The sequence below is a fragment of the Callospermophilus lateralis genome, chromosome 9, assembly GCF_048772815.1.
Source record: "Callospermophilus lateralis isolate mCalLat2 chromosome 9, mCalLat2.hap1, whole genome shotgun sequence".
Lineage (NCBI taxonomy): Eukaryota > Metazoa > Chordata > Mammalia > Rodentia > Sciuridae > Callospermophilus > Callospermophilus lateralis.
In genome coordinates, this window is record NC_135313.1 from 83,454,583 (window position 1) to 83,468,915 (window position 14,333).

Consider the following 14,333-nt stretch of genomic DNA (forward strand, 5'->3'; position numbering starts at 1 on the left):
AAAAATAAAAAAGGAAGACATTACTTATGATAAGAGGACCATTTGCTTCATTGCCTAATTTATCCCCCAACACCTGAAATAACAATGGGCAAACACATAGTAGGCACAGTATTTGTTGAGTGAATGCTTGATAAAGATTAGGCTAAAAAGGAAAAGAAACATTCCTGCTCAGGTTTGTTTAAAGGTTTATGCAAGCCATGGTATCACTGTTATAAGTTTTACGATTGCAAATCATTAATATTGCTTCCAGAAAATAAAGCAGATTCTATTTTCTATAGATTGCACTCATGAAATCTAATTATGGATTAGTGTTTGTTTTAAAAATATTTGAATGCTCAGCATATCCAGTCAGAAAACACTTTTATTATCCATGCCAGCTTAATTTTTAAGGCAGTGAAATGGAAGACTGTCATTTCAGTAAGCAACTTATTTTCATTTGTGAGAATGGAATATTTTGAATATTCTAATTGATTTTTAAAGATGGTTTTATAAGAAAATAATCCATGTTTCTATACATTGTACATTTGTCTTTAGGATGGAAGGAAACTAGAAACAGGCATAGAAATGATTTACTTAGAAAGGTACAAGCTGTAAGTAAATTAATTTTTGACAGATATATCAGGAGGAGGGTCAGTCAGTCCCAAAATAAAAGGGTCTTGGGATACTCAACAATTCTGGAAAACCTGGTTTAAAAAATCATTTTATATTTGTATTAAAGTTTGCAAAGATATTCTGAACTATTTCAGATGAGTTCAAGCTTTTTTTATTTTTTATTGTATTTTATGGAGAATCTACCCTGCTATTTTCTAAAAATCTTAAGTCTGTAATTTGGCAGTAAAAAGGTTGGTTATGAAATCAATATTATTATATGGCTTTTAGTGTCATAGAATTCCCTTTTGGAAACCCATAAAAACTCATTTTTTTCTCACTATAAACTTTATCTGTCAGTTTTCTAGAAGGTCAGAGTACTAATGTTGGAGGTGATCTGCTCTGGGACAGAGAGTCACCAAAGTGGTAATAAAGTTAAAAAATGCCACATGGTGATTTCCTAAGATTAGAATTTCTTTTTTTCAGTCAAGTTTTTGCTTATTTTCAAATATGGAAAGTTATTCATTGATAACTATATTATTAGTGCTCCTTTAAAAATGAATTTCCACTAATTTTTGCATTTATATATTTCATATTTTCATTAGTATTTTTGTGTTTTCTTGATCTTAATTATTTGTACAGTTCTACTAGGAAATTATTTTCTTTTTAGATTTGTAAGTTATGTTTTTCAGAATAGATGTTATAAAAACGAAACATAACAAAATGATTGCATTAAAAAATTGCAGAAATTTATTATTTGAAAATGAAACATGTTATTTGGATTATAATGTACTAGATTTTTCAGGATCCATTTTTTAAAAAAAACTTTCTGCTAAGTCTGAGTTGCCATTGGTTAGTGTTTATTGAATATGTTTATGTAATATCCATGTATGTATCGCATGTAGATAAAAATGGGAAAAATCTGTGCCTATGAGAAGAGACCATCTTTGAAAATGCAAGACTCCATCTTTATTACTAGAATATCCAATGAGTCCCTTTCATTTTTTAACATGTGTAACACATATGGATGATTATATAACAGCATTTTATGCTTTCTTAAATATAAGAAACTTCAGAAATTAAATGTGAGACTTGAAAGTTCTTTTAAATTTTATTTATCTTAATATTTAACTAATACTTAATATTTTCCTTTCATTCAAGACTTATATCTAATTATTTAAAGCATAAAATAATTTTGACATTTTACTTGAACTTCATGACTTTAAAACTTGCACTAGTTTTGTGTTTCTATTCAAAACTTTAAATACTGAAATGGTATTTTATTTTTTAACATACTCTGTCAAAGTACAGCTGTGGATTCCTTTTATTTATATAGATCTTGATCTCTTTATAATTTAATAATTCAAGTACACTTTGAAGTTGAGAGTAACTTTTATTTTATGTATTAGACAAAGTTGTATTTGCAAAACTAAATTACAGTATTTGTGATTTGCTATACTACCTTTAGTTTTAACCTTTCCTGATTAGTGTTTTAAATAAGCTTGTTTATAGAAATAATAGAATAATTTGATAGCTACTTGTAGTCTCCTGGAAGGGAGAAAGCCTTCAGTAATTGGTACGTCAATCAATTCAGTAGTTGGTTACATCAATCAATTCAGCTTCTTCCCTAAAGTTAGCAAAAAACTTTGTTTTGAAGTTGAATACATTCAATGAATTCAAGGTGAAGAATAGATTGAAACATGAAGAGGAAAACAAAAATCACTTATAATTCTACCACAAATATTTATTCATGTCCACATGTGTCTGTTTATGCTCTTGTGTGTGTGCTCACTCTTGCTCTTACTTGCTCGCTCTCTCTCTCTCTCACTCACTCACTCACGGTTATATATTAATTCCATCATATATTTTCCATATATTCATTTTTTGCAGTTATGCAATAGTGTAAATAATGTTCTCCAATGCCAGTAAATTAACTTCTTCAATATGATTTTTGATCTTTAATTATGAGATCTCTTTTTTTTTTTTTGTGGGATAGTTTGGTTATTTTACTTTGGAGCAAGGACTTCTTTAAAGATTCTTGATAAATTTTTAGGTTGCTCTTTAGAAGTGGCTTTGTTGAATCCAAAGGTATGCGGTTTTTAAGTTTTTTTATATTATGTTCGATTGTAATAGGACATTTTAATATGACAAAGCAAAATTAACCTCATGTGTTACTAGAGTAAGTATCAGTCTTCAGTCTACATTTTTTAATTCACAGACTATTTTCATCTTCTTCCCAGATACTGAACTTTGGCCATCACCTGCTGTTGCTCTCTTGTAACATACAAGTATTCTGATAACATAATGTGCTCCAACTGTCATACACTGTGAAAATGTAAAGGAATTTATCTGATGTGTTAAATTTAATTCTTACAAATAAAGTTTAGAAACAAAGTAGGGAAAGGATCGTTAGAGCATTGAGCAAGAGAAATGACAGAAGGGAAGATCACTTCATTTCTATTCAGATCAATTGTGCAACTATTATAGAAAATATAGGATATTGTGTACCTGGTTTTAGGAGTCTATATTATAAATTCTGTTAACTGTAAATGCTAATCAACCTACAGTTTCACATATGGTAAATATACATGCATGCATACATACATACATACATGTTGGACAGAAATGCAAAGGGAATTAGGGATTAACTAGCTCCTAAATAACCTTGATCTTATGAACATAGTTTGCAAAGTTTGAAATTACTTTTTAAGAGATGATAATGCAGAGTATAGCTTTGAGTAGTTTGCAAAGAATATTCTATGCTTTAGGTTCTTTGCTTCATTAGACAAAATATTTATATCATTGGAATGTCTCCTTGAAAAACCAGATGATAAAGAGATAATAATGACAAACAAGGACACTAAATAAATTAAAGTCATAGTGCTTGCTCCAATCAGGAAATGTTGAGCTATTGGTACTTATCTTTTCTTCAGTGAAAATATGTGTCAGATGATATGGGCAAGCCTGTGTTTCCCCTGCAGAACTTCGGAGAATAGTAGACCTTCTAGACATTTGACACAGCTGTGTATATTTTTCCTTTATTCATCAGTCTGAGTCCTAAATATCTTCAGGACCTTAAAATTCAGTCTATTATTAAAGACTGATTCTTTTTCTTATAATAGTGGGTGGTTAATAATATGCCTCTTGTGATATTTAAAAATAGTGGGACAGCTCTCATTACTGCATTTATTAGTCTCAGGTTTACTCAGCCCTGATTTAAACTGAGTTCCTAAGCTTTTTTAAACTTAGCATTAAAGATCTCTAGACATCATCCAGTTTGTCTGGTGTTGATTTCTTAAGCTATCAGCAAATATCTTAAACCATTTGCAAATCAGAAGAGTATTGAAAAATATATGGTGACAGAACAAAACGCTGCTACAGAAAATAAATAGAAGAGAATGTGCTTTTAACTAATTCTACTTATCATAAATTTCTATGTTCATGTAGAACCTTGGAGATTAGAGACGTATCACTAAGTACTTTAATCAATACAGATTTAAAACATGATTTTATTGATTTGTATCTTAAAGGACAGATTTAAATACTGACTTCACCTCACACTACTTAATGCTGTTTGAAAAATCTGTTACTTATGGGTGTTTTTTACTGATATAAAATGAATAGTAAAAACATTAAATATGTCTACATTTAAGGATATCTATTTCTAGCCCATTAGTCCTTGGTGAAAATTTCTCTTTCTTCTCTCAAGTATTTACCTGATATTCTTTTGCCTCCTGAGCTGCTAAAATTTTTGCATTTTCTTAAGTTGCTTTTTCTCACTGATAAATCAGATTGAATTGTGAGATTATGTCCTTTTCATTTTTCATTGGAAGTGAGTGAATCCAGAACTTTATACTTCGTGACATTTATTTCAACTCATCAAGGGAATGCCACCCATGTTTGCTTGGGTTGCTTGCACTTCAAATAGGACATAGAGAATGTTTTTGTGTTAGAGTAACACTGCTATTTCTGTTTTCAAATTAACTGAAAATGTGATCTGTGCCTCCCACTTGGAGAGAGAAACTTCTCAACAGCTTTTTATTTAGTTAATTTGGATTAAGTTCTTAAAAGTTGTTTGAGTGAGACTGACTAGTGCCATTCTGGTTAAGAATCTGTTAGTAATCTTATTTAACCCCATTTAGTGTATATATTTATAATTACCCTGCACAAACTGAGTCAGACTTAAAGTTTGGCACAGAAGCCAATGTTGGGTAGCAAGATAATGCTTCTGTGCAATAAACAATGTCAGTTTAGTGATTAAACCAGTTGACTTCTTCCAGGTCATAGACTTGACTGTGTCTTTTAGTTAAAAATTTTTTTTAATAGAGTCCAGTTACATTAGCAAAGATGGTTTTGTATGGCAAGATGCATAGTTTCTAAAACCCTCAGCAGGGCTGTTAGCCGAACTGTTTTCCTTGGACCGGGGTGTGACATTTTGAATATAGTTAGATGCCACCTGTTATATTTACATGGTGACAGAATCTGTGCATCGGATTTTTATCTGTGAGCATAAATAGTAATTAGTGGTAGTAAGAATTAATTATTAGTGGTTGATAATAGTGAAGGTTTTGGGCCTTCTATTGCAAACCTTTCTTGGTATATGTATCTTTGATATAATTTTTCTAATACTAGTCCATAAAGCCAGTTATCCTTTCAAAAGCTGTCTATTAGGACTGGAGGTTAAAGATAAAGTTGTAGCTTAGGAGGAGTGATGCTGATAGTCTTTCTTCTTTTGTAAAAGAAAAATGGTTGTACCATGGTGTCAGTATTTTTTGCATCTATGATTCTGTGACATACTTTGCCTTCTCTTATTGGATATCTATATCTGAATGGGTTACACCCCAATTTTCCCCCCATCGAGCTGGTTTACAACCCTTATCAAGAAGTTGGAAGGCAATGGCAAAATGCCATCTTTATTATTATTATTATTTTTTTTATTGGTTGTTCAAAATATTACAAAGCTCTTGACATCTCATATTACATATATTAGATTCAAGTGGATTATGAACTCCCATTTTTACCCCCAATACAGATTGCAGAATCACATCAGTTACACATCCACATTTTTACATAATGCCCTATTAGTAACTGTTGTATTCTGCTACCTTTCCTATCCTCTACTATCCTCCCAAAATGCCGTCTTGAGAAAGCAAATATATTATTCATCTTTTCATATATTTATAAAATAAATAATTATTGGCAGGAAATATTTCAAAATGCAATTTTCTTCCCCCTTAAATAAAAGCCTACTAATTACTAAATGTGGAATGGGATATACAGATTGATGGTGAAAGGAACTGACTTCTTATCCTACTCCTAGAATTAAAGTAGGATGATAATAGATCAAGTAGAATAAAAAACTACAGGTGATTTTCAAAATTCATGGATCTTACAGATGTTATCTTTGGTCATGAAACTCACAGTGACTTAATATTCAGTTGATTATGTTGTTTTTCCCATCTCTTTGATCATCATTGCTTCTACTATAGCAGTAGGTTAAAATTAAAGCAGATCTATATGAAAAAAATCCATTATTTTCATTAAATCTTGATTTCTGTGAATGATAAATATATGAATTAATATCTGAAAAGAGAACATAATAGAATGTGTTCAGATATACTTGCTGCTTGATACTGTTTAGACTTCAGGAGTAATTGGCAATCGTTAGTAGCAGGTACAGTGCTATCTAACACTTACTTGCACAGAATCTGTGTTAAGTGAAAGCATTGTTACTTAAGGCAGAAGAAATCCGCTTCTTGTTTTCTCCTGATTTTTGCTCCACAAAAACCTAGTGACATCTACTATTTGCCATACCCTGGGCTGGCCATCAGGCAAATAGTGGCTTGGTCCTCATCCTCCAGATTTTCAAAGCCCCATGGAAAGCAGGATGTGGACACAGAGTGAAGCAAGTTTAATGGTGCTGTACAGAGTAAAGAGGAAGTAGTGTTTAAGGGAAATTCGGGGAAAGACTTTATAGAAATAGTGATTCATGAGCAGAAATTTGATCAAAAGTTCATCAGACAGACTCAGAGAAGACTGACAGAAGAGAGAGAATTATGTGAAGTCACAGGACAGTTAAATAGCTGCATGAGTGTGGGTACTTAGTATTGCTGTGATACAGTCTGGGGATGTGGGGGAAGAGGAATTGAAGTGGGAGAAGGGCAAATGTGATTGTAGTAAAGAGAAAGGAGGGTCTGAAAATGAGTCTTAACTGCCAAGTATCAGGCCTTGCATATTATCCTTAGTTGATGGAGATGTTGAAGGTTTTTGAACATGTCATTTCATAATCAGATTTCCATTTGGAAAGATTAGTTGTAGTTGGCTTTTGGAGAATGGTGTTCGGTGAGCCAGATTGTATAGTAGTTAAAAGGATAATGCAATAATTTGAGTGATGAGATGGTTTTCTGGTGTAAGATATTCTATTGATTCATAAATATGCTACCACATTTTAAAATGTCAGCAAATTGAAATATTTTTAGTATGCAGTAGAACTAATTCATTGTGACTTTTATAGCTTGAAGTTATTCATGAAATTAATAGCAGTGAAAAGTTGAAAGGGTTGGTATTTTGTTAGTGAAATTAAACCACTAAACTTGTCACAAGTCTCCTAATTTTCTATATAATGTGGAATATAACTTTACAAAAATGTAAAGAAATGAATTTTTGATATGGACACATCTAATTATTTGTGAAAATTATGAATATTTGACAACAGCTGAATGATAGTATGTGGTAAGTACTCAGTAAGCATTTGTTGAATTTCCACTTGAAACTTGAGTGTTTTAACTAATACTTTGTATCCATTTTAGCCATGGAATAATAGACTTGATAGTTTTTCAGCAAAAAGTTAAGTCCCAAATCAAAAAAGAATAAACATATTTGTTAGAGAACATTAAATAGTCGTATATGCATGTAAAATTGTAACTTTGCAAAAATGTATTCAAGAGATCCTTACAATTTGTGTAATTGGAAAAACATGTTAAAAATAGCTTTAAATTGTCTCACAAACAGTATGGCATATTCCTATCAAACTTGATTTTTTTAAAAGTTTTTTTATACCTTTATTTTTATGTGGTGCTGAGGATCGAACCCAGGGCCTTGCACGTGCAAGGCAAGCACTCTACCACTGAGCCACAACCCCAGCCCCCAAACTTGATTTTGATACATAAATCCTTAGTTCTCAGTTGCCACAATAGGAAACAAAAGTCAGAGTTGAGAAAAATAGAACACCCACAGCAGCTTAGCGGTATAAAATATTAGATTGCTCTATCTTTTAAAATTTGTACCTAAGATTTTATGTTTATTCAAGTACATGTGATAGTACAGTATGGAATTAATGAAGAGTAGGTTGTATGTATCAAAATCAAATAATGTATTAATGATCACTTTCCATTAGTCATTATCTGCAATTCAGACTAATGCTCAGAAAATGGATTCATACTGATTATTAATCAAACTTCCTTTCATTTTATTTAGAATATTATCAATGCATATCATTTTAGTTTGTAAGATTATTGTTCTGTATTTGATGTCACATTATATTTCAGTTTCAGAGATTATATGTGGTGTTAGAGGTTAGAATGAATTTTGTTTCTGATTTTTTAGAAGTATTTACAAAAACCAACTTTTTGTTATAATCTGTATTTCTTTTCTCATATGATAATTGAATGTACTACTCACTTTCAGGAAAGTTTTTAGCAAAATGTATTATTACTTCATACTGAAACTTAACAGGTTGTTTTAGGGGAGTCATGCTTATTTTTTGCTATTTAATGAGATATCAGGTATATTTTAACAAATGGGGTTTCCCTGATGAATCATTAAAATGAGTGAGTGGGCTGGAAGGTAATACTAGCTTTTCTCAGCACTGCCCTATTTTACTCTGCTGGATTATTGGTTACTTTTTAATTAAAACCTGGGTGTGTTGGAGTGTGTAGGTGGAAGTGCAGAACAGAATGGGGAGAAAGGGTAAATAAGAAAATACCAGGTAAACCTCTGATGACCTATTGGGAAAGCCTAAGCCTACTCACATTTTACTTTCCCCAGCTTAAACCATTTAGTGTTAAAACAGTGCTCTTTGCTCTGCCAGGCTTAAGTTTCCAGATAGTATATACAGGTAAATATAAAATGTATTTTCAGCAATTGATCAAAGTTTTCAGACATCAAGCTATGTGTAATCTGTGGAATCAATTTCTCATGTGTGTGGGATTAAAACTGTTAAAAACCATTGTCACTGAAACTGTACCTTCCTACAACTAATAGCAGGTGTCTATGGAATATATTAATACAATAATTCCCCTGATTTAAAATTATTACAAGGTATTAGATTGGAAAATTATTTTAATAGTGTAGGTACCTGAGTTGAGGACTAATTATGGATATCTAGTGATTTTGAGTTTTTTCTTTTAACAACATGATACATTTGTATTTAGCACATCTTTTTCAGTAGACCAGTAACATATTGCAAATTTCCTTTATCTATACTGTTAAACATTTTTTCAACTACTCCGGCAGTTGTAACTGCTAGAGGAGGTAGACAAAAATGTAGTTCACCTTGAAAATGATCATGGCTCAGGGAATAAAGAAATTGGGTCAAGCCTAAAATAAATGCAGGTATAATGACAAAAAGTTTTAATAAAAATTTAAAAATATTCACAGCATTGGTTTCAGGCAACTTCTGTTCTTTATCTTATCAATGCAATATTAGTTTTTAATTGAGATGATGCTAATGGCACTTTTTCATTTTTTGTCAAAATGTTTTTATGAAATGCTATTGTGATTTTTCACTTTGTATCCCCTTTTAATTATAAACATAAATTTTTGGGAAGTCAGATAATTCTTAAATAGATCATTCTTTGGTGATCTTAAATAGCATTTGACATGGTATAAAATTCCTGTCACAGATGTAAGTTTGACTCATTTTATATTGCCAAATTTAATGTTTAGTATTAAACCATGTATCATTAAATCATAGTATTGATAATGAGTTAAACTTTCATAAAGCATTAATAGTATAGGAGATTTTCATTCATCTGGTGCCACTGGGGAACAAAATTTGCTGAAGAAATGATTTTTTTTTTTTTAAATGAAGCTTACTTGTTTAAGCAGAAAAACTTAAAAAGTTGCTACAATTTTTTTTTTCAGAAATATTTTATCTGCTTTCTTAAGGAGCAAGAGTGGAGTGGCAGTATACTCTTTTTTTTTTTTTTTTTTTAATGTTATGGGATATTCTTAGTGTCATGAAGTCAGTGTCTGATTGTTATTTGTTCTCCAATACAAGAAGTGTGCATGTTTCCCCCACCCCCTTTGGTCTGTTTTTTTCCTTTTAAAATGTCACCCTTGACACCCCAGATTCTGTAACTTACCCCATTTAAATGTTCCAGGGTTTAAGGTCTGTGGTAATACTTGTGATAATGCTTTAACAGGTTCATGAACTTAGGCACCTATGTTAGACATAGGTGTTTGGCTTTGTGTAGGCTCACTGCCATCTTTTGGTAGACACCTGGGCACAGCCTCTGGACATCAAGGAGACCCTGTCCTTGCTTTGGTATTAGCACTTTAAGTTTGGAGGTTTTATTCTTTCTGCTTTTACACTCTCCTTACTAGCTAGTGCTAGTGGTCCAGAAATGTTTGTCTTTCCATGTGTGCTTATGAACTTCTGCAGTGTCTGAGTGACTACCTGCAGTTTTATCTATGTTTTGCTAAAATGGGCAAATAGTATATTTCTGTTACATTTTAGCAAATTCTATTGTAACAGCAAAAGTGGGTATTTTTTTTCCCAACCTCGTGACTATTTGCTCCAGCCAGTGTTTTCTAAAACAAAACTCAGGCACAGTAAAAGTATTTGAACTACTTTTTAATGTGCTGTAATGATATTTGGTTTGAATATTATTTAAAAATGAGTTTTTCCCTTTTTGTTTGTATCTAATGGGAATCATCTTTATTCCAGGTTGTGCTTCAAGAAGAGTACAGGGAAGAATATATTTTCTTCTTGCCACAAAAGTTGCAATAGAAGTAAGTGGGGAATTGCCAGGATATGTCTGTCTCCACAAAACAAGCAGAACAAATTTCCATGAATCAAAGCCACTAAGTATAGTTTTCAGAGATGGTAGGACATAGTTACTCTCCCTAGAAAAATACCCCAAATGCAGGCACGCCCATTGGCCACTAGAAAAATGCTCAAGTAAATGCTAGTTCAAACCTGTACATTCCACTCTTCGTGTTGAGCTATTAAAGGGTTGGAAATCTACTACAGCTATAATCTTTTTTTCCCTTTTTCTATTTTTCGACCTCCCACATGCTTGGTGTTCAGTTCTGCTTACTGAGTGTCTTGAATCTATAGCAGCACCTACACATACTGCCTCCACAGTGGCTGGTGATTAGCGGATAAGTTGTGATTCACATCCATAAGAAACATCTGTAAAATAAATCTATGTCACAATACATACTGTAGATTAATCATGGAAAAGGGCAGAGTGATGAAGAATCAGAAAGCAGTTTTTTCCCCCCAATATTGATGTTGCTTTCTTTGAGGTTATATGAGTAAAATATTCTTTAGAGAGAGGTTTATATCACATTCCATCACTTAGTCAAATATTATCTCAGGTCATTTGTACAAGAGCCTTTTAGAGACCTTTTAAGGATACATAGAGCATGTACACTTTAGTGTGATTAGGTTGGAGGAAATTAAGCTAGTTAGTAGATATTTGTGATGTAATATAGCAAGCAATGTTTAACTGCCTTTTATCTATCTGTCTTTAAGTTTCTGACGTAATTTTCAAAATTCTCTTTCATTTTTCCCTCAGTTTCTTTCTAGAAGTTTCCATCATTTGAAGGATTAATGCCTCCACTTTGTTGAACTTGGACAGTGTTTGAGAACTCATTGAACATTGCATAATATTAAAGCAGAAGTCTCCAATGGGCCTTAAAAAATTAAGCTTTGCATAACTCAGTCTCTGAGTTTACCTCTTAACCATAAAACCTGTGGGGATCTCAAATTCATATTTGGAATACAAGTGAATGATGAGAAAAGGGCAATACCCTGTGTATTTCAAATGCATGTGTATGTCCACCTTTCCTACCTATGCCTGGTGGATAGGGGGCTACAAATGAAGATTATTGAATTTAAAATGCTGGAAGATTTGAAAATTATCTTTTCCTTAAGAAAAGTGATTTATACTGCTAAAAGAGTAAATACCTTATTTTTATTTTAAAGCATTCATGATTTTATTTGTACAACACACTGCTGAGATTAGTATTGTTACTCACTTTAAAGAAGATAAGACTGAGTCCTACAAAGTTAGGTAACTTGCTCAAGGCCATCCAGCTAGAAAGTGATGGAACTGAAGTTCAAACTTACACCTTCTCTGGCAAATATTGTTTCTTACTTTACATATAAGTGAAATAAACACTCGTGCATGCGTGTGTAAATGTGCAAACATGTATACACAATGCAAGTGCTCATTGGTATTCAGATATCAAGAAAAAAAGCTTTTTTTTTTTTTTTTTCAGTTCACTCGTTTCTCAGAGAACTATTTGAATCTTTTTCCTTTGAAACACAATTTAAGTAGACACCTTGACTGAGCATGTACAATACCATTTTATTAGTGAAAAGCATTATTGAGTCATTGAGTCTAATAATTTTACAGAACAATATTATTTAAGAAAGCAATATGCTATTTAATGAGTGGTTATTACTTCACTCATAAAAGAAAATTCAAACATCTGGAATATTTTTTAAGCAATCTAATATTCATTTACAAAATGATGTTTCTGCCTTATGTCTTACAGGAAATAGTATAAAATTTGAAATGTATGTGAAAGTTTTACATTCATACAGATTATTTCACTGAGCACATTAACAAAAATCATATTATTAAAATGAAAAATTGCTTAGTAGCCAAATTCTCAGTGATGAAATTTTACTGTTAATAAACCCATTTTTTTTTTTTTTTTTTTGCTACTTTATCCTTCTTAGGTTTCTTGTATAAAGACGTTTGTAGAATCCTTGGTAGTTAACAGATATGTAGCTTTACTCAACTTTTTGATATTCCTTTGGGGGTGGGATACTGACAGTAGTGGGGAAGTCATCAAGGTATATGTAGTGTCTCAAAAAATCTTATGCTTTAGTTTTTAAAAATTTTTTTTCTTTTAATTTTCTTTGTAGTTGTCAATTAACCTTTATTTATTTATTTATTTTTATTTTTTTAATTTTAGGAAAATAAACAGAATTTCTTCATCTCTGAAGATACAATTAAATTTTGTTGCAATGTCATCAATTCAGGGAAAAAGAAAAGATCTGTCATTTCATCCAAAATTTCCATGCATACTCCCCCACCTCCCACCCCCCAACCATAGCTCTTTTTCACTCCTTCTCTCTGCACAGTCATGATGGAATATTGATTGGCTCACCAGGAATTAATTCTCAGCATTTCTCTTTGTTTTTCCCAAGTTATAGAAGTCTTGTTGTTAAGGTACATCCCAATATGGAGAATAGTCTTTTGGTGTTGATTGATGAGTTTTTTAGATGTGTGCCCTGACTGGGCACCATTGTCAGGGAGGGAAGATCCCCTGGGGCCTGCTGGAAAGGAGGCTACCTGTCCATCTGAGTAGCTGCATGGGATCTCCGGTGGTTTGATGACTTTCTTCCTCTGACCTCCTTCTGCACTCCCCTCCTAGCTCATCATGTTTAGCCAAGATGATGCTCCTTTGCACAGGCTCTTCCTTTTCCCCAACCACTTGGAGGCCTCACAGTGCCCCTGGAGAGTTCTTTCTTAAGTCCAGTTCTCAGTTAAAACACTACTTCCAACCGAAGCCTTTTTAACCTCTCTGTGTGGAATGGGTATCCATGCATCCTGCTCCCTCATTATCTGTCCCCTGGTTTTCCCTTCCTTGTGCTATTATTATAGCCACTTATCTATATTTATTTATTTTTAATTATTTATATACAGTGCTGAGAATTGAACCCAGGGCCTCACACATGCTAGGCAAGCATTCTACAACTAAACCACAACCCTAGCCCTTAAGTTTTTAATACTAGAAAATTGAGATTCAAATATGAATGACTTTCTTTAAAATATAGATTCATTAGGGGCAGTGATAGCTGATTAATTTAAAGATGAATTGATATGAAAGTTATAGAATCTGAACATTTCCAAACTGGGAGGGACCTTACAAATGAAGGGCTCTCAGAATGGAAATCTTTATTAGAAGATGAGATCAGTGACTGTAAAACACGGGCTTCAGGTCAAGTAGGTTCTTGGGTCACTGAGTCAGACTTACAGCTCAACCAACCAAGATTGTGAATGATCACAGGAGGAGAAGGCTTTTGTGTTCTTGGGATACGACACAAAGCTTAGGTGAGGGCATGAGGAAAACAAGCAAAAAATAAAGACACTTTTTTAAAATAAAAATATTGATTCCAAAAATTTAAGACTTAATGTACTTTTAAAAGATAGGATTTCTTTTCTCCGCCTCCTCCTGTGGGGATCTCAATATTCACTCTGTGACATGAGAACATTAAATATGTAAGCTGATATATCCCCCTCCCCCCCACCCCCAGGACTTTGTGCTTGCTAGGCAGGCACTCTACCACTGATCTACATCCCCAGCCCCTGAGATGTCTGTTTTTTATTTTAATTTATGTGTATGTTAAAAACATATGTATGTGTATATACATACACATATATTTATTTATTTATTTATTTATGTATTTATGTTTTTCAATGTAGGGATTGAACCCAGGG

At 32.5% G+C, this 14,333-nt stretch overlaps 1 protein-coding gene across 6 annotated transcripts in view; it reads left to right on the top strand.

Annotated features, from left to right (window-relative positions):
* Nucleotides 1–14,333, top strand: part of Qtman (queuosine-tRNA mannosyltransferase) — a 369,524-nt gene that overhangs the window by 91,380 nt on the left and 263,811 nt on the right. For 4 of the 6 annotated variants that reach the window (XM_076866170.1, XM_076866171.1, XM_076866169.2 and 1 more), the window contains one exon: nt 10,538–10,602. The exons of the other annotated variants lie outside the window; for them this stretch is intronic. The gene's annotated coding sequence lies outside the window, so the exon portion shown is untranslated. The remainder of the gene's footprint in view (nt 1–10,537; nt 10,603–14,333) is intronic. 6 annotated transcript variants of the gene reach the window in all.